This window comes from Silene latifolia, chromosome X (assembly GCF_048544455.1).
Source record: "Silene latifolia isolate original U9 population chromosome X, ASM4854445v1, whole genome shotgun sequence".
Classification (NCBI taxonomy): Eukaryota; Viridiplantae; Streptophyta; class Magnoliopsida; order Caryophyllales; family Caryophyllaceae; genus Silene; species Silene latifolia.
In genome coordinates this window covers 14799841-14826254 of record NC_133537.1, presented here as the reverse complement: position 1 = coordinate 14826254, position 26414 = coordinate 14799841, and positions in this window count along the sequence as shown.

Below are 26414 nucleotides of genomic sequence, written 5' to 3'. Positions count from 1 at the left end.
AAGAAGGAATAAAGCCTTGAGATGATTCTGCTTCAGAAAAGCAGGCAAAATTCCTTTTCTGAGAAGCAGCTGCAGGTGCGGTAAACATCATAAAATCTGAATCAGAAGAAGAGGAGAAAGAGGATGGTTCCCGCGAGCTGAGACTGGAGATGCCGTTAAGGAAATCAAAAAACCAACCATAGAGACCGGAGAGAAAGAAGATGACGCAAAACATGAAATTCGGACGGAGACCAACTGTCTTGGATTAACCAAATGAGCAGGAACAGCATCATTAGGCAGAGGGTCATCCGCAATTTGGTGAAAATTAACTGAGACATCTTCAGGCGGTTCTGGAGCCCGGATGCGAAAACCCGCTCGAGGTAAATCACCATTAGGAACATTTGCAGGTGTATTATTTAAAACATTTGGAGCGGATCTCATAACAATATTCGGATTATGAGTGTCGTGCTCGTTATGGCGAGGGTCAACATAAGCAGTATGATCCGGCTCACCCGCAAGAGTAGAACCAAAAACGGAGGGGAGAATTGTTATGGCCGGATCCGTCACTTGATGAAGGCGAGAAATCACCCAAACTCGAAGATGATGAAGAAGAGGAATCCTCTCGATTAACGTGCCGATTCGGAGTGGAATTAACATGAGTATTTGAATTGGAGAAAGAGGATTGGAGGCCCTTGATAACATTTGAGAAAAGTGGTGTAGCAGTCGGACCATAAATAACCTGAAAACCTGATAAGTGAAGGCCATGAAGTCGATGTTCAAGCTTAGCGATGGCACGGGCGTTAGAAAGATTACAGAATGATCTTTTATGACCCACAGATTCCAGGACCTACGACGAAGCGGAAAACGCCCTCATAACCAAAAGAAACCCATTGAACTCGGTCCCCCTGAAAGAGGGATATAACAGCCTGGAATAAGAGGTTGATTAAGATCCACCCAAACCCGAACTCGAACAAAAGGACGTGAGGGAAGCCCGGACCAATGTGTTCTTCTTCAATAACGTCACCCACATGCTGAAGAAGGTGACTGGCGACAGAGGGATGAAGAAATTGAAGAGGGAGACCATGAACACGAATCCAAATAGGGACAGAAGTGAAGTTCATATTCTCAAGAACGGAATCCCAAGCAATATTACGGAACACCAAGATACTGCCTTCAACATTAATAAAGCGGAGTAGCGAAAAGTACTCAAAGTCGGCAGGATGCGAAAACTCGAAGACGAAATAAGGCTTCATAAAGTGAATCTTGACGGCTTCGCGAGTAGTCCAAAAAAGATTAATATTATGCTTTGACACGAGCTAAGTCGAAACGTCTTTGGTCAACGAAAAAGCCGGCAAGAGATAGATCAAAATTAATATAGGAAAGGTTGACTCTAAGATTTAGGGAAAGAAAAATAAGTGGTCCAGCTTGATATGGTAAAGCAGACATGGTGAAAAAAAGGGAAAGTGAAAACAGTAAAAAAGAAGGTAGGAAAAATAAAAAAGTTTTAAGGATGAGAAGGGTAAAGAAAGATGAAGAAGGGTAAAAAAGGAGGTGATAAAGCAGATGATGAAGTTGTGGCGAAAGATTAGAAAAAGGAAAAACGGTGGAGAGAAATGTGTCAAAACAGAGAAAGAGATAGATTGTATGTGGGTCAAACTGCAAAAAACAGATAAGGATAAGAGGAAGAAATTGTTTTAGAGAAGTAAAGTAGGCTGGTAAAAAAGAGAGGGGTAAGAAAAGCAAGGTAAAGGTATTATAAACGTGAGATAGAGAGGAGATTGACGGAATGATTATCACTATTATTGTTCATTAACTTGTGTTTTACATGCTAGGTTATGCTCTTTATATACAAGCAAAGAATCAAGTAAATATGGTAAATAATATGTACAATATAAACATAGGAAGGAATTATTCCGTGTCCTTTAAAAGAAGTAGGAAGACCGTCATTTAAATGGAAATCGGATTTTGCTCTTTGTTGCCAGAAAGAATGCTGGACGTGGACTTCATGCTCAGAATATCAAAGATTTTGCCGGTATTGAGAGGCGGAATTTGAGTCGTGAATGTGAGAAGCGGAAGCATATAAATCTTGTGAGAAAGAACTCCGATCAAGCATGAACGGTGTCGATTTTGAATAACCCAATTGAGAATACCAGTACGAATTTGAGTAAGTTTGTAGGTGACTGAGGAAGTAACAGGATCAGAAGAGAAGCTTTGCCAAATAGATAGAACAAGTTTTTGAATGTCAGAGTGATTGAGACACCATATATCCACACGGTAAGGCCTTTTTGGTTTCATCAAACGGGCAGAAAAATCAAGTATAATAGGAGCATGGTCCGACAAAAAGATAAAGAGATTCTGAATATGAGCTTCAGGATACTTGAGTAGCCAGTCTTGTGTAGCATATCCACGATCAAGACGTTCTAAAATAAGGCTTGAGGACTCTCTTTTATTAGCCCAAGTAAACCGAGGGCCCGAGAAAGGAAGTTCACAGAGAGGCGAATTAATTCTCCAGTCAACGAAGGCGTTCCAGCCAGTAATGCTGGACGAGCCTCCAATTTTGTCGGAGTATTGTTCGATTTGGTTGAAGTCACCAATCATACAAAGCGGAGAATAAGCGGAACAAAGCTGCTTCATTTCTTTCCAAAAACTTGCTTTAAGCTCACTACAAGACTCACCATACATAAAAAGAGCATACCATACATAGCTCAAATTATGATCTACAATTTTACAGAGGATGAAATGATGATCAACGACAAGAGGCACAATATCTGATCTATCATCCCAAAGCAAAAGCAAACCACCACTTAAACCCGCTGAATTTGTACCACAACTATTAGGCAGGTTTAGTGAACTAGTTTTACAAACACTATCCGCTAAAGAGCACTTAGTCTCTTGAAGAAAAACTAAAGAAATATCATAGTAGCGAACGGACCACTTTATGTACGGAACAATAGGGGCGTCCGCTCCACCCAAACCCCTACAGTTCCAAGAGAAAATCTTCATCGGTCTACTGGTGGCAGAAACGGGCCTGCCACAACCCAAGGTTGTGAAAAATCAGCAAAGTTGATTGGAGAAGCGAGATTGGAAACTGGGTCCAAATCTGCAAGGGGAGAGCAAATCTTTAGCCTTTTATTTGGGAAAGAAGGAATAAAGCCTTGAGATGATTCTGCTCCAGAAAAGCAGGCAAAATTCCTTTTCTGAGAAGCAAACAGGTGCGGTAAACATCATAAAATCTGAATCGAAGAAGAGGAGAAAGAGGATGGTTCCCGCGAGCCGAGACTGGAGATGCCGTTAAGGAAATCAAAAAACCAACCATAGAGACCGGAGAGAAAGAAGATGACGCGAAACAAAAATTGACGGAGACCAACTGTCTTGGATTAACCAAATGAGCAGAACAACATCATTAGGCGGGGGTCATCCGCAATTTGGTGAAAATTAACCGAGACATCTTCAAAGCGGTTACGGAGCCGGATGCGAAAACCCGCTCGAGGTAAATCACCATTAGGAACATTTGCAGGTGTATTATTTAAAACATTTGGAGCGGATCTCATAACAATATTCGGATTATGAGTGTCGTGCTCGTTATGGCGAGGGTCAACATAAGCAGTATGATCCGGCTCACCCGCAAGAGTAGAACCAAAAACAGGAGGGGGAGAATTGTTATGGCCGGATCCGTCACTTGATGAAGGCGAGAAATCACCCAAACCTGAAGATGATGAAGAAGAGGAATCCTCTCGATTAACAGGCCGATTCGGAGTGGAATTAACATGAGTATTTGAATTGGAGAAAGAGGATTGGAGGCCCTTGATAACATTTGAGAAAAGTGGTGTAGCAGTCGGACCATAAATAACCTGAAAACCTGATAAGTGAAGGCCCTGAAGTCGATGTTCAAGCTTAGCAGTGGCACGGGCGTTAGAAAGATTACAGAATGATCTTTTATGACCCACAGTTCCAGACCTACGACAGAAGCGGAAAACGCCCTCATAACCAAAAGAAACCCATTGAACTCGGTCCCCCTGAAAGAGGGATATAACAGCCTGGAATAAGAGGTTGATTAAGATCCACCCAAACCCGAACTCGAACAAAAGGACGTGAGGGAAGCCCGGGACCAATGTGTTCTTCTTCAATAACGTCACCCACATGCTGAAGAAGGTGACTGGCGACAGAGGGATGAAGAAATTGAAGAGGGAGACCATGAACACGAATCCAAATAGGGACAGAAGTGAAGTTCATATTCTCAAGAACGGAATCCCAAGCAATATTACGGAACACCAAGATACTGCCTTCAACATTAATAAAGCGGAGTAGCGAAAAGTACTCAAAGTCGGCAGGATGCGAAAACTCGAAGACGAAATAAGGCTTCATAAAGTGAATCTTGACAGCTTCGCGAGTAGTCCAAAAAAGATTAATATTATGCTGGACACGAGCTAAGTCGAAACGTCTTTGGTCAACGAAAAAGCCGGCAAGAGATAGATCAAAATTAATATAGGAAAGGTTGACTCTAAGATTTAGGGGAAGAGAAATAAGTGGTCCAGCTTGATATGGTAAAGCAGACATGGTGAAAAAAAGGGAAAGTGAAAACAGTAAAAAAGAAGGTAGGAAAAATAAAAAAGTTTTAAGGATGAGAAGGGTAAAGAAAGATGAAGAAGGGTAAAAAAGGAGGTGATAAAGCAGATGATGAAGTTGTGGCAGAAGATTAGAAAAAGGAAAAACGGTGGAGAGAAATGTGTCAAAACAGAGAAAGAGATAGATTGTATGTGGGTCCAGAAATCTGGTAAAACAGATAAGGATAAGAGGAAGAAATTGTTTTAGAGAAGTAAAGTAGGCTGGTAAAAAAGAGAGGGGTAAGAAAAGCAAGGTAGAGGTATTATAAACGTGAGATAGAGAGGAGATTGACGGAATGATTATCACTATTATTGTTCATTAACTTGTGTTTTACATGCTAGGTTATGCTCTTTATATACAAGCAAAGAATCAAGTAAATATGGTAAATAATATGTACAATATAAACATAGGAAGGAATTATTCCGTGTCCTTTAAAAGAAGTAGGAAGACCGTCATTTAAATGGAAATCGGATTTTGCTCTTTGTTGCCAGAAAGAATGCTGGACGTGGACTTCATGCTCAGAATATCAAAGATTTTGCAGGTATTGAGAGGCGGAATTTGAGTCGTGAATGTGAGAAGCGGAAGCATATAAATCTTGTGAGAAAGAACTCCAGTCAAGCATGAACTGGTGTCGATTTTGAATAACCCAATTGAGAATACCAGTACGAATTTGAGTAAGTTTGTAGGTGACTGAGGAAGTAACAGGATCAGAAGAGAAGCTTTGCCAAATAGATAGAACAAGTTTTTGAATGTCAGAGTGATTGAGACACCATATATCCACACGGTAAGGCCTTTTTGGTTTCATCAAACGGGCAGAAAAATCAAGTATAATAGGAGCATGGTCCGACAAAAAGATAAAGAGATTCTGAATATGAGCTTCAGGATACTTGAGTAGCCAGTCTTGTGTAGCATATCCACGATCAAGACGTTCTAAAATAAGGCTTGAGGACTCTCTTTTATTAGCCCAAGTAAACCGAGGGCCCGAGAAAGGAAGTTCACAGAGAGGCGAATTAATTCTCCAGTCAACGAAGGCGTTCCAGCCAGTAATGCTGGACGAGCCTCCAATTTTGTCGGAGTATTGTTCGATTTGGTTGAAGTCACCAATCATACAAAGCGGAGAATAAGCGGAACAAAGCTGCTTCATTTCTTTCCAAAAACTTGCTTTAAGCTCACTACAAGACTCACCATACATAAAAAGAGCATACCATACATAGCTCAAATTATGATCTACAATTTTACAGAGGATGAAATGATGATCAACGACAAGAGGCACAATATCTGATCTATCATCCCAAAGCAAAAGCAAACCACCACTTAAACCCGCTGAATTTGTACCACAACTATTAGGCAGGTTTAGTGAACTAGTTTTACAAACACTATCCGCTAAAGAGCACTTAGTCTCTTGAAGAAAAACTAAAGAAATATCATAGTAGCGAACGGACCACTTTATGTACGGAACAATAGGGGCGTCCGCTCCACCCAAACCCCTACAGTTCCAAGAGAAAATCTTCATCGGTCTACTGGTGGCAGAAACGGGCCTGCCACAACCCAAGGTTGTGAAAAATCAGCAAAGTTGATTGGAGAAGCGAGATTGGAAACTGGGTCCAAATCTGCAAGGGGAGAGCAAATCTTTAGCCTTTTATTTGGGAAAGAAGGAATAAAGCCTTGAGATGATTCTGCTTCAGAAAAGCAGGCAAAATTCCTTTTCTGAGAAGCAGCTGCAGGTGCGGTAAACATCATAAAATCTGAATCAGAAGAAGAGGAGAAAGAGGATGGTTCCCGCGAGCTGAGACTGGAGATGCCGTTAAGGAAATCTGAAAAACCAACCATAGAGACCGGAGAGAAAGAAGATGACGCAGAAACAGTAAATTCAGACGGAGACCAACTGTCTTGGATTAACCAAATGAGCAGGAACAGCATCATTAGGCAGAGGGTCATCCGCAATTTGGTGAAAATTAACTGAGACATCTTCAGGCGGTTCTGGAGCCCGGATGCGAAAACCCGCTCGAGGTAAATCACCATTAGGAACATTTGCAGGTGTATTATTTAAAACATTTGGAGCGGATCTCATAACAATATTCGGATTATGAGTGTCGTGCTCGTTATGGCGAGGGTCAACATAAGCAGTATGATCCGGCTCACCCGCAAGAGTAGAACCAAAAACAGGAGGGGGAGAATTGTTATGGCCGGATCCGTCACTTGATGAAGGCGAGAAATCACCCAAACCTGAAGATGATGAAGAAGAGGAATCCTCTCGATTAACAGGCCGATTCGGAGTGGAATTAACATGAGTATTTGAATTGGAGAAAGAGGATTGGAGGCCCTTGATAACATTTGAGAAAAGTGGTGTAGCAGTCGGACCATAAATAACCTGAAAACCTGATAAGTGAAGGCCCTGAAGTCGATGTTCAAGCTTAGCAGTGGCACGGGCGTTAGAAAGATTACAGAATGATCTTTTATGACCCACAGTTCCAGACCTACGACAGAAGCGGAAAACGCCCTCATAACCAAAAGAAACCCATTGAACTCGGTCCCCCTGAAAGAGGGATATAACAGCCTGGAATAAGAGGTTGATTAAGATCCACCCAAACCCGAACTCGAACAAAAGGACGTGAGGGAAGCCCGGGACCAATGTGTTCTTCTTCAATAACGTCACCCACATGTCTTGAAGAAGGTGATCAAGCGAGGGGGATGAAGAAATTGAAGAGGGAGACCATGAACACGAATCCAAATAGGGACAAAAGTGAAGTTCATATTCTCAAGAACGGAATCCCAAGCAATATTACGGAACACCAAGATACTGCCTTCAACATTAATAAAGCGGAGTAGCGAAAAGTACTCAAAGTCGGCAGGATGCGAAAACTCGAAGACGAAATAAGGCTTCATAAAGTGAATCTTGACAGCTTCGCGAGTAGTCCAAAAAAGATTAATATTATGCTGGACACGAGCTAAGTCGAAACGTCTTTGGTCAACGAAAAAGCCGGCAAGAGATAGATCAAAATTAATATAGGAAAGGTTGACTCTAAGATTTAGGGGAAGAGAAATAAGTGGTCCAGCTTGATATGGTAAAGCAGACATGGTGAAAAAAAGGGAAAGTGAAAACAATAAAAAAGAAGGTAGGAAAAATAAAAAAGTTTTAAGGATGAGAAGGGTAAAGAAAGATGAAGAAGGGTAAAAAAGGAGGTGATAAAGCGATGATGAAGTTGTGGCGAAAAGATTAGAAAAAGGAAAAAACGGTGGAGAGAAATGTGTCAAAACAGAAAAGAGATAGATTGTATGTGGGTCCGTAAATCGGTAAAAGATAAGGATAAGAGGAAGAAATTGTTTTAGAGAAGTAAAGTAGGCTGGTAAAAAAGAGAGGGGTAAGAAAAGCAAGGTAGAGGTATTATAAACGTGAGATAGAGAGGAGATTGACGGAATGATTATCACTATTATTGTTCATTAACTTGTGTTTTACATGCTAGGTTATGCTCTTTATATACAAGCAAAGAATCAAGTAAATATGGTAAATAATATGTACAATATAAACATAGGAAGGAATTATTCCGTGTCCTTTAAAAGAAGTAGGAAGACCGTCATTTAAATGGAAATCGGATTTTGCTCTTTGTTGCCAGAAAGAATGCTGGACGTGGACTTCATGCTCAGAATATCAAAGATTTTGCAGGTATTGAGAGGCGGAATTTGAGTCGTGAATGTGAGAAGCGGAAGCATATAAATCTTGTGAGAAAGAACTCCAGTCAAGCATGAACTGGTGTCGATTTTGAATAACCCAATTGAGAATACCAGTCATTTAATTTGAGTAAGTTTGTAGGTGACTGAGGAAGTAACAGGATCAGAAGAGAAGCTTTGCCAAATAGATAGAACAAGTTTTTGAATGTCAGAGTGATTGAGACACCATATATCCACACGGTAAGGCCTTTTTGGTTTCATCAAACGGGCAGAAAAATCAAGTATAATAGGAGCATGGTCCGACAAAAAGATAAAGAGATTCTGAATATGAGCTTCAGGATACTTGAGTAGCCAGTCTTGTGTAGCATATCCACGATCAAGACGTTCTAAAATAAGGCTTGAGGACTCTCTTTTATTAGCCCAAGTAAACCGAGGGCCCGAGAAAGGAAGTTCACAAGAGAGGCGAATTAATTCTCCAGTCAACGAAGGCGTTCCAGCCAGTAATGCTGGACGAGCCTCCAATTTTGTCGGAGTATTGTTCGATTTGGTTGAAGTCACCAATCATACAAAGCGGAGAATAAGCGGAACAAAGCTGCTTCATTTCTTTCCAAAAACTTGCTTTAAGCTCACTACAAGACTCACCATACATAAAAAGAGCATACCATACATAGCTCAAATTATGATCTACAATTTTACAGAGGATGAAATGATGATCAACGACAAGAGGCACAATATCTGATCTATCATCCCAAAGCAAAAGCAAACCACCACTTAAACCCGCTGAATTTGTACCACAACTATTAGGCAGGTTTAGTGAACTAGTTTTACAAACACTATCCGCTAAAGAGCACTTAGTCTCTTGAAGAAAAACTAAAGAAATATCATAGTAGCGAACGGACCACTTTATGTACGGAACAATAGGGCGTCCGCTCCACCCAAACCCCTACGATTCCAAGAGAAAATCTTCATCGGTCTACGGTGGCGGAACGGGCTGCCACAACCCAAGGTTGTGAAAAATCAAAGAAAGTTGATTGGAGAAGCGAGATTGGAAACTGGGTCCAAATCTGCAAGGGGAGAGCAAATCTTTAGCCTTTTATTTGGGAAAGAAGGAATAAAGCCTTGAGATGATTCTGCTTCAGAAAAGCAGGCAAAATTCCTTTTCTGAGAAGCAGCTGCAGGTGCGGTAAACATCATAAAATCAATCGAAGAAGAGGAGAAAGAGGATGGTTCCATGAAATGAGACTGGAGATGCCGTTAAGGAAATCAAAAAACCAACCATAGAGACCGGAGAGAAAGAAGATGACGCAGAAACAGTAAATTCAGACGGAGACCAACTGTCTTGGATTAACCAAATGAGCAGGAACAGCATCATTAGGCAGAGGGTCATCCGCAATTTGGTGAAAATTAACTGAGACATCTTCAAAGGCGGTTCGGGAGCCCGATGCGAAAACCCGCTCGAGGTAAATCACCATTAGGAACATTTGCAGGTGTATTATTTAAAACATTTGGAGCGGATCTCATAACAATATTCGGATTATGAGTGTCGTGCTCGTTATGGCGAGGGTCAACATAAGCGGATGATCCGGCTCACCCGCAAGAGTAGAACCAAAAACAGGAGGGGGAGAATTGTTATGGCCGGATCCGTCACTTGATGAAGGCGAGAAATCACCCAAACTCGAAGATGATGAAGAAGAGGAATCCTCTCGATTAACGAGCCGATTCGGAGTGGAATTAACATGAGTATTTGAATTGGAGAAAGAGGATTGGAGGCCCTTGATAACATTTGAGAAAAGTGGTGTAGCATCGGACCATAAATAACCTGAAAACCCGATAAGTGAAGGCCACAAGTCGATGTTCAAGCTTAGCGATGGCACGGGCGTTAGAAAGATTACGAGAATGATCTTTTATGACCCACAGTTCCAGACCTACGACAGAAGCGGAAAACGCCCTCATAACCAAAAGAAACCCATTGAACTCGGTCCCCCTGAAAGAGGGATATAACAGCCTGGAATAAGAGGTTGATTAAGATCCACCCAAACCCGAACTCGAACAAAAGGACGTGAGGGAAGCCCGGGACCAATGTGTTCTTCTTCAATAACGTCACCCACATGCTGAAGAAGGTGACTGGCGACAGAGGGATGAAGAAATTGAAGAGGGAGACCATGAACACGAATCCAAATAGGGACAAAAGTGAAGTTCATATTCTCAAGAACGGAATCCCAAGCAATATTACGGAACACCAAGAAGATACGCCTTCAACATTAATAAAGCGGAGTAGCGAAAAGTACTCAAAGTCGGCAGGATGCGAAAACTCGAAGACGAAATAAGGCTTCATAAAGTGAATCTTGACAGCTTCGCGAGTAGTCCAAAAAAGATTAATATTATGCTGGACACGAGCTAAGTCGAAACGTCTTTGGTCAACGAAAAAGCCTAAGAAGAGATAGATCAAAATTAATATAGGAAAGGTTGACTCTAAGATTTAGGGAAGAGAAATAAGTGGTCCACTTGATATGGTAAAGCAGACATGGTGAAAAAAAGGGAAAGTGAAAACAGTAAAAAAGAAGGTAGGAAAAATAAAAAAGTTTTAAGGATGAGAAGGGTAAAGAAAGATGAAGAAGGGTAAAAAAGGAGGTGATAAAGCAGATGATGAAGTTGTGGCAGAAGATTAGAAAAAGGAAAAACGGTGGAGAGAAATGTGTCAAAACAGAGAAAGAGATAGATTGTATGTGGGTCCAGAAATCTGGTAAAACAGATAAGGATAAGAGGAAGAAATTGTTTTAGAGAAGTAAAGTAGGCTGGTAAAAAAGAGAGGGGTAAGAAAAGCAAGGTAGAGGTATTATAAACGTGAGATAGAGAGGAGATTGACGGAATGATTATCACTATTATTGTTCATTAACTTGTGTTTTACATGCTAGGTTATGCTCTTTATATACAAGCAAAGAATCAAGTAAATATGGTAAATAATATGTACAATATAAACATAGGAAGGAATTATTCCGTGTCCTTTAAAAGAAGTAGGAAGACCGTCATTTAAATGGAAATCGGATTTTGCTCTTTGTTGCCAGAAAGAATGCTGGACGTGGACTTCATGCTCAGAATATCAAAGATTTTGCAGGTATTGAGAGGCGGAATTTGAGTCGTGAATGTGAGAAGCGGAAGCATATAAATCTTGTGAGAAAGAACTCCAGTCAAGCATGAACTGGTGTCGATTTTGAATAACCCAATTGAGAATACCAGTACGAATTTGAGTAAGTTTGTAGGTGACTGAGGAAGTAACAGGATCAGAAGAGAAGCTTTGCCAAATAGATAGAACAAGTTTTTGAATGTCAGAGTGATTGAGACACCATATATCCACACGGTAAGGCCTTTTTGGTTTCATCAAACGGGCAGAAAAATCAAGTATAATAGGAGCATGGTCCGACAAAAAGATAAAGAGATTCTGAATATGAGCTTCAGGATACTTGAGTAGCCAGTCTTGTGTAGCATATCCACGATCAAGACGTTCTAAAATAAGGCTTGAGGACTCTCTTTTATTAGCCCAAGTAAACCGAGGGCCCGAGAAAGGAAGTTCACGAGAGGCGAATTAATTCTCCAATCAAACGAAGGCGTTCCGCCAAGAATGTCTTTGGGCGAGCCTCCAATTTTGTCGGAGTATTGTTCGATTTGGTTGAAGTCACCAATCATACAAAGCGGAGAATAAGCGGAACAAAGCTGCTTCATTTCTTTCCAAAAACTTGCTTTAAGCTCACTACAAGACTCACCATACATAAAAAGAGCATACCATACATAGCTCAAATTATGATCTACAATTTTACAGAGGATGAAATGATGATCAACGACAAGAGGCACAATATCTGATCTATCATCCCAAAGCAAAAGCAAACCACCACTTAAACCCGCTGAATTTGTACCACAACTATTAGGCAGGTTTAGTGAACTAGTTTTACAAACACTATCCGCTAAAGAGCACTTAGTCTCTTGAAGAAAAACTAAAGAAATATCATAGTAGCGAACGGACCACTTTATGTACGGAACAATAGGGGCGTCCGCTCCACCCAAACCCCTACAGCTCCAAGAGAAAATCTTCATCGGTCTACTGGTGGCAGAAACGGGCCTGCCACAACCCAAGGTTGTGAAAAATCAGCAAAGTTGATTGGAGAAGCGAGATTGGAAACTGGGTCCAAATCTGCAAGGGGAGAGCAAATCTTTAGCCTTTTATTTGGGAAAGAAGGAATAAAGCCTTGAGATGATTCTGCTTCAGAAAAGCAGGCAAAATTCCTTTTCTGAGAAGCAGATGCAGGTGCGGTAAACATCATAAAATCAATCAGAAGAAGAGGAGAAAGAGGATGGTTCCCGCGAGCCGAGACTGGAGATGCCGTTAAGGAAATCTGAAAAACCAACCATAGAGACCGGAGAGAAAGAAGATGACGCAGAAACAGTAAATTCAGACGGAGACCAACTGTCTTGGATTAACCAAATGAGCAGGAACAGCATCATTAGGCAGAGGGTCATCCGCAATTTGGTGAAAATTAACTGAGACATCTTCAGGCGGTTCTGGAGCCCGGATGCGAAAACCCGCTCGAGGTAAATCACCATTAGGAACATTTGCAGGTGTATTATTTAAAACATTTGGAGCGGATCTCATAACAATATTCGGATTATGAGTGTCGTGCTCGTTATGGCGAGGGTCAACATAAGCGATATGATCCGCTCACCCGCAAGAGTAGAACCAAAAACAGGAGGGGGAGAATTGTTATGGCCGGATCCGTCACTTGATGAAGGCGAGAAATCACCCAAACCTGAAGATGATGAAGAAGAGGAATCCTCTCGATTAACAGGCCGATTCGGAGTGGAATTAACATGAGTATTTGAATTGGAGAAAGAGGATTGGAGGCCCTTGATAACATTTGAGAAAAGTGGTGTAGCAGTCGGACCATAAATAACCTGAAAACCTGATAAGTGAAGGCCATGAAGTCGATGTTCAAGCTTAGCAGTGGCACGGGCGTTAGAAAGATTACAGAATGATCTTTTATGACCCACAGTTCCACACCTACGACAGAAGCGGAAAACGCCCTCATAACCAAAAGAAACCCATTGAACTCGGTCCCCCTGAAAGAGGGATATAACAGCCTGGAATAAGAGGTTGATTAAGATCCACCCAAACCCGAACTCGAACAAAAGGACGTGAGGGAAGCCCGGGACCAATGTGTTCTTCTTCAATAACGTCACCCACATGCTGAAGAAGGTGACTGGCGACAGAGGGATGAAGAAATTGAAGAGGGAGACCATGAACACGAATCCAAATAGGGACAGAAGTGAAGTTCATATTCTCAAGAACAGAATCCCAAGCAATATTACGGAACACCAAGATACTGCCTTCAACATTAATAAAGCGGAGTAGCGAAAAGTACTCAAAGTCGGCAGGATGCGAAAACTCGAAGACGAAATAAGGCTTCATAAAGTGAATCTTGACAGCTTCGCGAGTAGTCCAAAAAAGATTAATATTATGCTGAACACGGGCTAAGTCGAAACGTCTTTGGTCAACGAAAAAGCCCGCAAGAGATAGATCAAAATTAATATAGGAAAGGTTGACTCTAAGATTTAGGGGAAGAGAAATAAGTGGTCCAGCTTGATATGGTAAAGCAGACATGGTGAAAAAAAGGGAAAGTGAAAACAGTAAAAAAGAAGGTAGGAAAAATAAAAAAGTTTTAAGGATGAGAAGGGTAAAGAAAAATGAAGAAGGGTAAAAAAGGAGGTGATAAAGCAGATGATGAAGTTGTGGCAGAAGATTAGAAAAAGGAAAAACGGTGGAGAGAAATGTGTCAAAACAAAGAAAGAGATAGATTGTATGTGGGTCCAGAAATCTGGTAAAACAGATAAGGATAAGAGGAAGAAATTGTTTTAGAGAAGTAAAGTAGGCTGGTAAAAAAGAGAGGGGTAAGAAAAGCAAGGTAGAGGTATTATAAACGTGAGATAGAGAGGAGATTGACGGAATGATTATCACTATTATTGTTCATTAACTTGTGTTTTACATGCTAGGTTATGCTCTTTATATACAAGCAAAGAATCAAGTAAATATGGTAAATAATATGTACAATATAAACATAGGAAGGAATTATTCCGTGTCCTTTAATTGAGGGATTTGGGAGCCTTTGTCTGATTTGGTGCAACGGCTCTTAGAGGAGTCTATTACCCCTCCCCCCCCCCCCCCCCCCGCAAGTTGGAGTGTGGGTTGATGACACACCCTAAGAGGTCATCGAAGGAAGCTCGGCCAAGAGCTTTTGTTAAAATGTCCGCAAGTTGAGCTTTAGTGTGAACATAGCTAGGAGCGATCACACCTCTTTGTATTCGTCGCGGATGAAATGACAATCGACTTCGATGTGTTTGGTGCGCTCGTGAAAGACCGGGTTTCGGGCAATGTGAAGTGCCGACTTGTTGTCACATAGAAGTGGTATGGGCTGCTCTTGAGGAATGCCGAGGGTATGAAGTAGGCCTTTAAGACATTTCAATTCGCAAATGGTAACTGCCATAGCCCTATATTCCGATTCAGATGAAGAGCGTGAAACGGTCGGTTGTTTCTTTGTCTTCCAAGAGATTGGGGATGATCCCAAAAAAACGATATAGGCCGAAAGTGAGCGTCGACTCGTTGGACAAGAGGCGTAGTTGGCGTCACAGTAGGCATTGAGATGTAAATTACTGTCGGAGCGAAGAAGTATACCTTGACCCGGAGAGTTCTTTAAATATCTCACCACGGTAAGAGCTGCCTGCCAATGATCAGTGGTAGGGGCATTCATAAACTGAGCAAGAGTGTGAACCGAGTATGTGAGCTCGGGTCTCGTAATCGTAAGATACACGAGTCGACCCACAAGTCTTCGATAGGGTTGCGGGTCTTTTAGTAAGTCGGCTTTAGAAGTGGCAAGACGATGATTTTGTTCCATGGGTGTGGAGGCGGGTTTGGTACCGAGAAGTCCTGTTTCCGTTAATATATCCAACGCATATTTACGTTGAGAGATAAAAATGCCGGAATTATTTCGTGCAACTTCGATTCCGAGAAAGTATTTAAGGACCCCGAGATCCTTCATGTAAAAACATTTGTGCAAATAGTCTTTGAATTTTGTAATAAAGGGAACATCGTTCCCACAAATAACCAGATCATCGACATAGACGAGTACGTGTACCTCGGTGTTGGCGTGTGAGATGGAGAATAAAGAATGATCCAAAGGACATTGTTTGAAACCATATTCTCGTAGAGCGGAAGCAAGCTTAGCATACCAACACCGAGGTGCTTGACGGAGGCCATATAGAGATTTTCTGAGACGACAGACTTTCCCTTCGGTTGAGGGAAGGAAACCCGGAGGAGGCTTCATATAGACTTCTTCATTAAGGTCACCATGGAGAAAAGCGTTATGAACGTCCATTTGGTGAATAACCCATCGTTTTGCTGCAGCGATGGCAAGGAGGGTGCGGACCGTTACCAATTTAATTGTCGGAGCAAATGTCTCATTGTAATCCACTCCTTCAATTTGACGATTACCCATCACCACTAATCGGGCTTTGTATCGTTCGATGGACCCATCAGCATTATATTTGATTTTGTAGACCCATTTCGAACCGATAGCCTTTTTGTGAGGAGGGAGAGTTTCGAGAGTCCAAGTTTTGTTTTTCTCGAGAGCATCCAATTCCTTTTTCATAGCTTCTCGCCACTCGGGTATCTGTGCTGCATCTTTATAAAACGTAGGCTCGTGGTGTTTAGTCACGGCCGATAAAAAGGCTTTATGGTTAGTAGAAAAATGTGCATAGTTAAGATAATGTGAAATGGGATAGACGGTACCTGAAGATGATGATGTGGTGAGGAGTGAATTTATCGAGGGGCGAGAGGTAGAGAGGACAAAGTCCTTCAAATTGGAGTTTGGTATTTTTTTTCGATGCCCGCGTCCTAGTGCTGTCGAGATGGTCGAAGGTGAAGGGTCCGTATTAGGGACCGTGTCCCCAGCCGGTGAGGTGGCAGGGGTGTGTGTGGACTCGGGATGTGGATGGTCCGTGGAGGGTGGAGCTTGTGGCGAGGTAGATGGGTCCGGGGGAGATTTCTCGGCTGTCGAAGGGGAAGCAGTGGGATTAGGCGAGGTAGATGTCTCGGCTGTAGAGGGCGAGGTGGAGGGAGTTGTGGAAGATGTGGGTGAGACGATAACAGGCGAAAGAGTCTCAAAAGAAAACGAGGTGGGATCATTTGTTGAGTCATGGATGTTTAGTTGTTGATATGGAAATTCGGTCTCGACAAAAACAACATCTCGGGACTCAAAGAATGCACCGGTCTCTAAGTCATACAGACGCCACCCTTTCTTGCCAAACGGGTACCCAACAAATATGCATTTTCGGCTTCTTGACGCGAATTTATCATGAGTACGGTTTAAAGTTTTGGCATAGGCGAGACACACAAATATTCGAAGGTTGTCAAACGGAGGTGGTTTATTAAAAAGGAGCTCGTATGGCGTTTTGCCTTTAAGAATTGATGTCGGAGTACGGTTTATTAAGTAGACCGCACTTAAGACACATTCTCTCCAAAAATAAATAGGTAAGCTTGCTTGAAAGAGAAGAGCGCGTGCAACATTTAAGATATGACGGTGTTTTCTCTCGACCCGCCCGTTTTGTTGTGGGGTGTCGACATTAGAAGTTTGAAATAAGACGCCATTTTCTTTAAAAAAAGGAATAAGAGGTTGAAATTCAGTGCCATTGTCAGTTCGTAAGATCTTAATTTTTGTATCAAATTGTCGTTCGATCATGGCAAAAAAATTAAGCAATTTTTGTTTAGTCTCACCTTTTGATCGTAAAAGATAAACCCACGTAGATCTTGAAAAATCATCAACTATGGTGAGGAAAAACTTAGAACCACATGAGGCGTTTTCGGAATACGGCCCCCATAAATCACAATGTATGAGTTCAAAAGCAGAAATTGCATGACTAGAACTTAAATTAAAATGCTCACGAGTTTGTTTTGCTCGTAAACAGATGTCACAATGTTTGCTATGAAAATCGTCACAAGTGCGAGAATTCTTATTAAGAAAAGATAAAAAACGAGAGATGTTGGAAGAGGGATGCCCCAACCTTCGATGCCAAAGCTCAAAAGAATTGTTTTTACCAGTCATGTTGGCATGAACACGGTCACGTCGAACACCTTTCAAATGGTAAAGCCCCTCATATTGTTCACCCGCACCAATCACCGTCTTCGAGGTACGGTCCTGAATAAGACACATATTATGAGAAAATTGAATAGTTAACGTTTTATCCATTAAAAGGCTAGACACGGAGAGTAAATTGCAATGAAGATTAGCCGCGTATAAAACATCGCGTAAAATAAGGCGAGGTGATAAACAAATGTCGCCACTTTGAGTGGCTATCGTAAGGTCCCCATTTGGTAAACCAACAGAGAGGGGAGTAATATGTTTCAAATTCGAAAAATGCGAAAGGCACCCGGACATGTGGTGGGATGCCCCCGTGTCTATAATCCAAGATAAAGGAGAAGTATTACCATTGAGACGGTCGGTAGTAGAGTCAGACTGTCGAGCTTGCAAGAGGCGACCCAATTCGTCCAAAGCTTATGGCGTCAAAGAGTTAAGGTCGATTTTGTCGAACTGGGCAAGCGGGGTTTGTGAACCTGAGATAGATGTGGTGGCAGTAGTCGACGAGGAGGACTTACCAGAGGCCATATTAACCTTAGGAGAGGCAGTGGACTTCCCACGGTCAGGCTGAGCCTTACCACGGGAGTCGGTCAGCGAGAGGGCAGCAAGAACAGAGGGTTCAAGGTGGACTCGGGGACGGGGTCGATCACCCCAGGTTTCGGGATAATTACCTGTTACCTGATAACAAAACTTCACACTGTGTCCCGGTTTCTGGCATATGACACAAAAATATTTGGAGGGTTCATTCGGATTTCGACGGCCCCCACCGTGTGATTGTCGAGACCCATTAGAGGCACGGGCCGCGAAAGCCATAACGTCGGGTGTAGTATCGAGTTTAGCAGACGATAAATTTCTAACGCCTTCATCTTGTAAAAGGCGATTATAAATAATATCTAAAGAGGGAAGAGGAGTAATACCAAGAATTTGAGACCGCGTATTAGCAAAACGAGTATCAAGACCCATTAAAAAATCACGTACCCGCGCCTTTTCCCTGCGGCTATTGATGAGTGTGACCCAATCGCAATTACACGGATTGCACGAGCAGCGAGGCAGTGGGTCTTGGTCAAGGAGAGCGTCCCAAATTGTCGTCAACCTGCCATAGTAATCCACCAACGACTCAGAGGCACCCTGGCGGCATGAATGGAGATCCGTTTGCAGTTGATAAATACGGGCTTCATTGGCTTGACAGAACCGATTTTTTAGATCAACCCAAACTTGTTTGGCCTCTGGTGTAACACCCCCATACTCCAAGTGCCTTACCAGGACCACTCAGGTATAAGGATGCCACCATCTCGGTTACCCGAGGTATGATATTCATAAGACAATAACGAAACAACTTTAAAAGAAAATAAAGTTTAAAGTGATTACATAGCAATTCCAAACTGATAAAAAGAAATACAAGATTCTCGACGGTCTCATCGCTAAAACTATCAAAGCTATAAAACATCGTCGACACGGAAGACTTCTAACCGCCACGTGATGACTCATCCTGGCTATCCCATACGCGTCATATCATACTCGCTCAATAATCGCTCACCACCCCGAATGGATCACCACAATTTTTAAAACATTTAAACGGGGTCAATACTAATCACACAATTCAATATATCAACAATAAGATAAATGACGACCTTAACCGTCACACACACACAATCACACCAATCCCAACAATCTCAATCACCGATCGTCCACTGGACCCAGACCCGCCAAAGATGGGGACCGCAGCCGTACCCACCAAATCCCCGCTCCTCATAATGAGCGATAACCCTGTCCATTAATGTGCACATCCCCTTCCGTGGCGGGTTCCACGAAGGGCGAAACTAGGGCGTGAAGCCACTCCCGCAAGTGACCCCACTCAGCCGAGGACACGCCTCGAGAACCAGAGACAAACAATCACAATCAACAAACCGTCATAATACAATTACTATATTATTCAATCAACCACAACACATCAACAATCATCCCATTATGGGACTAATACTGAGTAGGAAATCCTACCTGGAAAGCACAACTATCAGACGATCTCTACAGCTGTATCAAAAGGCTTCTTCTACAAAACCACCTCTTATCATACAACATACAAATGCTACCAAATCACAAACTACTCAAAAACCCCCCAAATCCCTAGATTAGGGTTTAACCAACTTAAAGGAAAGACAATAAAAAGGGCACATAGATCTTACCCTCGACGCAAGGATCTCAACGGTATAACCAACGATGAAAACCGACCTTCCAAACTCCGGGATTTGCTAACAATGCGATTAAGATGATGAACGTACTTGCTTTCTCTCTTTGACAGTAAATTAGGTTTTGAAAAAGTGTTTAGAATGATGACGGAAAAAGGTTATATATCTTAATCGCATAATTAACAAAACCCGAGAAAAACTCCCCGTAAACCGGCTACTCGATCGAGTATCTAAGGTACTCGATCGAGTACCCCCCTTACTCGATCGAGTATCCTAGTTACTCGATCGAGTACCTAACAGGTCATAAACTATTTTAAAACGCAACTCACCCTTACTCGACAGAGTAAGGCCTACTCGATAGAGTACCCAAAGACTCATAAATACGGAGTATTACAGTCTTCTCTCCTTAAAAAGAACTTCGTCCCCGAAGTTCAATCCATACTCAAAAACAAACATACTAACTCGATCAAGACACAACAACGTGACTAAGAACTCAAAATAAAACTCCAACCCAAACATGAACTCGTAACACCAACTCCACTAACTATTCCTACCTCCACAACATGGCTCACGATATCGTATCGACTCCATTATATCTCTCTCAACACTAACTCCATACACTACCAACTAGCTCCGTAATATATCATCCAGAGCCAATCCAATATCAAAATACCTCTAACATCAAACGGAATGTTACATTCTATCACCCTTAAAAGGAACTTCGTCCTCGAAGTTTACTTACACTCATAAACATCATCATGCCACTATCAAAACTCTCGAACTCCTAAACATCACACTACTACAAGCACGGCCATGGCCTTTTAACAACATCAACCACAAAACAAATCCCTCCTTTACGCTATGCTAACACTCTACTTCCAATTATTTTACAACATGCACAACCATGAAACTCACTTTTATCGCATCCTACTCCTCTTAAGACAAATGTTACGTCCTCGTAACTTACTAATACTAAATCCTTAGTTAAATCATCTCATCATCCTCATCACCTCCACATGTCAAAGATAACCGCCTATAACCTCATTTCTATAACCGTTCCTATTTTCAAGGCTTTCTTACTTAAACAGTTCTCATACTTCAATTCACTCTGCACTCCATCTAACCAATACCGCAAAACCCTTAGCATAACCAATACTCCAACTCTTCCACATTACCGCAACATGACATACCTCTCTATATAGACTATATAAAACTTCTATCGCGAAAAGCATAACTCACGATCCACACGTGTTACGTACACTCACACAAGATCATCAAGTTCTTTTCTTTCATCACTGCAAAACTCATACATGACTTAACAAGACACTAAATCCAAACACCCTTCCCTCATTGGCCCAAAGAAAGATTAAAACCACCTTCAGCTTTCAGATCATTACCACACATGTTCTACGAATCACTTGCCATGACTATGTGCACCGATGTCTCATCTACAACAAGGTCAAATATTCTGTACAACCTCTTACAACTGTGCCCTATCAACAGAAAATCACTATACCATCACAACAACAAAACATACACAACTTTCTCCCATATCATACTCTACCCTCACACCCAAGTTGAAACTGGTAAGAAACATCAACAAACAAAACAACAGTCTACATGTTCAACCAAAACTCACAAAGAACAACAGCAAACAAAACAACAATCTTTGTATAACTGGTATGCACTTTCGAAAACTCGTATCATAATCATCCCGCCTACTCCACCACAACCGGTGACGGCATCACAACACCGTCACCAACAACCGCACCGCAGTGCGAAAATACCCTCATCACAACACGAAGTACCGTGCCCGGATCACCACCCGAGGCACCACAACCGCACCGATAGACATCACAACTTACTCAAACCCATAAACACCGACTCAAAAATAACTTCTCGGACAAGAAAACTTACTCAAATCCACTTTATTAAATCACAACGCAACATATTATATGGATAAACAGATAAGCACCTCATGAACATCATCTCTACCATTTCACGGAATACGCATGTGTTATCAATACACATAAAATTATAACTAGCCATGCCAAATCAATCAAATTATTACCTTTTTAGCCTCATTCCATCAGATTGTCGTACCCTACATATATCACAAACATTCATATAACATCTTTATAACTATCACACCATACCACTTCTCGTGAAGTCAGAACCTCACACAAACATTTATACACATCATAGACCCATAATCACATCCAACTAGTCAATCCTGATCACGTAAGTTACCACTCGATAAAGGTTACCTGTCGCCCGAGCTTAACTCATATGCCCCTCATAACATATTTTCCCATTCGCATAACCATCACCTCATGCCATACCATTAATATTCAACCACTAGCGCTCACCTCGTATAACCACATCTTATACTCCTTTACAACCATACATATCAATCCGGCCTTTGTAAAATCAACCTCTCTAGGACTGCTGTCTTTCTTATCTATCATCACCCTTAACCACTAGTGACAACACCACAATACCACCACTGCTCGTATATCAAACCTCTTACACTCGTATCAAAACAACACGGTTTTTCTCCTATCCTTGGTTAACATCCCCAAATAAAGAACATCAAACCCATCAACAAAATTACCTCAACATCATTCCCAATACTATCTTACTCGTATTTTCATCTAACTCCCCACCAATTATCTATTATCGTGCAAATTCTCCACCAACTTCTTACTCCCTTAATTCCTCGAAACTCATGATTAATCATGTTGCCCTGAAACTTCTGTATAACCATTAACTTACTTACTCTTGATAGTATCATACATCTCGACGATTCCTTACTTTTATGTCACATAACTCCGGTCAACATTTTCCTAGTTTTACTCCCCTCCTTCTTTTCTTGTACACTCGACAAAATCAATTAACCATTCAACTCCTTATCACTTCTACCTAACTCTTTAGTGTTCTGGTTACTTTCTCATTACTCCAATACTCACATCTCATTATTTTATATCGATATCATCTCACTCTTTCCTACCATGGATCTTCTCTTATTATGCTATCACTCAAACTTGCCACTAATCTATCCATAAAATCAACGTTCACTGTTCAAACAATTTCATTGCATGCCGTTAAATGCCCAAGGAAATCACACATTAGTTTCACCTCTTAATAAACCAAATCTCCCAAACTCACTCACTGTCTACAAATCCACCTCGCAACATGTCTCCATAAAGTTCACTATATACTACTCTTCTCAACCCCTTTAAAACGAACTTTCACTGTGTATATTCTTAACCCACACGACTCCTAACCATCTCACTCCATAATTCTTTACACATCTCAAGTTGCCACTATCCAAACCTTCCTTTCAATCTTTTCATTCTCACGTTCCTTAGACCCACATCATCCCTTACCCACTTTCACTTACTTTTACATCACTCAATTTCGCGAATAAATCACTCACCACGTCTCACCAAAACTTGCACCATGCCTCAATCAGCTCATCAATATTCTTTTTCTTTTTCCACTTCTCAGCACAACCACATATAGCTCATCTCCTCCCACCAAACTCATACTCACCATAAGGTGCCACTCACCACCCCATAAGATTGGGTAACTTACGTATCAAGACCAACTTACATGTAAAACAATGCATAAAGAAGTAAAATAACAACTTTGAATTAAACATAATATGCAACGAATGTCAAAAGATAAGCATATGACCCAAAACATGGGTCACTAGATCGAGTACTAGCCACTCGATCGAGTAAGGGACTTACTCGATCGAGTAGGTGAAGATCAGAAGCACGTAAAACAAATCACCAGGGCTACTCGATCAAGTAGCTAAGGTACTCGATCGAGTGCCCCCTTACTCGATCGAGTATCCTAGTTACTCGATCGAGTACCCCAATTCTCAAGATCTGTCCGTTTTAGTAAAACATGCCATAACTCACTCATTACTTGGTCGTTTTGGGCGTGTGACCTATCGTTAGAATCGTAAAAGGACAAGCTATCACCTCCAATTGGAATCACATCAAAATCATTTATGCATCTCAAGTTATAACAGTTTAAAGACAACCTCTTTATAATCGAAAAAAAACACAACTACTTGATTTTACTTCCAAACAACTTAAACAACAACCAAGCAAACAAAACCAGTCCAAAACTCATAAAACCAGTATTCATAATCATATGTTACTATTTTCAAAAATCAAGCAACAACATCCATCATGCACATATATTATTTAACTCATTAGTCATGTACTAACCGCATACTTTAAATTTTATAACTTTTCGTAACACAACATTCTCATACATTACAAATCCTATTTCCATGTTACTAATACAACAACATTACAAATACACTTCGTCACTTAAACATATTCATAATCACAAAATTCATATTCTCATGCAATTGCTACCCCATCTTTTCCAATCAATTCATCCATTTCCAACACATTACTCATCATTCTCATACACTTTTCTAACAATTCCAACCAACATTGTAAACCAACTATCATGCAACATGCTTTCAATCAACAACATACGAAATCACATTATCACCATCTTTTATACACATTCCCCATTCTCCACATACATACATCCACCGATTCATGCCACACATCACCATATAGGTACACAATTCACAGGATAAACACATAGCGATCCCGACTCATATCCCATGGTGACCGGTTCAAAATTGTAGAGCGAGTTCGCGACTTTAGGACGTCTCCCAAGTCTTTGCATTAGCTCCTACAACCTTTACCCCGGGTTCATTTTAATTGACTCCCTATATTCATTGGGTTCATTGGTTACAGGTTTCAGGATCGTCGCTCTGATACCATTTGTAACACCCCCATACTCCAAGTGCCTTACCAGGACCACTCAGGTATAAGGATGTCACCATCTCTGTTACCCGAGGCATGATATTCATAAGACAATAACGAAACAACTTTAAAAGAAAATAAAGTTTAAAGTGATTACATAGCAATTCCAAACGATAAAAAGAAATACAAGATTCTCGGACGGTCTCATCTAAAACTATCAAAGCTATAAAACATCGTCGATGCGACACAAAGACTTCTAACGCCACGTGATGACTCATCCCACTATCCCATACGCGTCATATCATACCGCTCAATAATCGCCACCACCCCCCAGAATGGATCACCACGCTTTTAAAACATTTAAACGGGGTCGGTACTAATCACACAATTCAATATATCAACAATAAGATAAACAGACATGCGAAACCGTCACACACACACAATCACACCAATCCCAACAATCTCAATCATCGATCGTCCACTGGACCGACCACCGCGATGGGGGACCGCACCGTACCCACCAAATCCCCGCTCCTCATAATGAGCGATAACCCTGTCCATTAATGTGCACATCCCCTTCCGTGGCGGGTTCCACGAAGGGCGAAACTAGGGCGTGAAGCCACTCCCGCAAGTGACCCCACTCAGCCGAGGACACGCCTCGAGAACCAGAGACAAACAATCACAATCAACAAACCGTCATAATACAATTACTATATTATTCAATCAACCACAACACATCAACAATCATCCCATTATGGGACTAATACCGAGTAGAAATCCTGCCGGAAAGCACAACTATCGACGGTCTCTACAAATGTATCAAAAGGCTTCTTCTACAAAACCTCCTCCTATCATACAACATACAAATGCTACCAAATCACAAACTACTCAAAACCCCCCCAAATCCCTAGATTAGGGTTTAACCAACTTAAAGGAAAGACAATAAAAAGGGTACATAGATCTTACCCTCGACGCAAGGATCTCAACGGTATAACAAACGATGAAAACCGACTTTCCAAACTCCGGATTTGCTAACAATGCGATTAAGATGATGAACGTACTTGCTTTCTCTCTTTGACAAGAATTAGGTTTTGGAAAAGTGTTTAGAATGATGACGGAAAAAGGTTATATATCTTAATCGCATAATTAACAAAACCCGAGAAAAACTCCCGTAAACCTAAGCTACTCGATCGAGTATCTAAGGTACTCGATCGAGTACCCCCCTTACTCGATCGAGTATCCTAGTTACTCGATCGAGTACCCAACAGGTCAGAAACTATTTTAAAACGCAACTCACCCTTACTCGACAGAGTAAGGCCTACTCGATAGAGTACCCAAAGACTCATAAATACGGAGTATTACATCTGGTCGGAGCGAGATTTGGCGCCGCAAAGCAGGAGTAAACGTGTTAAAAATCCACATGGTAACTAAGGCGTTGGTCGATTGCCACGCCTCGAATTTATCAGATGTCGAGGATGGTGGCGAGATCGTTCCATCAATATAACCGAGTTTGCCCTTAGCGAGAAGAGCGAGTTGAAAAGAGCGAGACCATTCATCATAATTTGTGCCATCGAAAACGATCGGGGTAATACTGTGCCCCATGTGTTCGACATGAACGAGATTGTAAGATGGAGGTGGAGTAGGGTTAACCACGACCCCGGATTCCGGATTCGTCATGGAAGCGAAACAGAGAAAAGAGAGACAGAGAGATCACGGCTGTGAATCGTGATTGAATATTTCAGAGGAAAATCCCTAGCTTTGATACCATATTATAAACGTGAGATAGAGATGAGATTGACGGAATGATTATCACTATTATTGTTCATTAACTTGTGTTTTACATGCTAGGTTATGCTCTTTATATACAAGCAAAGAATCAAGTAAATATGGTAAATAATATATACAATATAAACATAGGAAGGAATTATTCCGTGTCCTTTAATTGAGGGATTTGGGAGCCTTTGTCTGATTGGGTGCAACGGCTCTTAGAGGAGTCT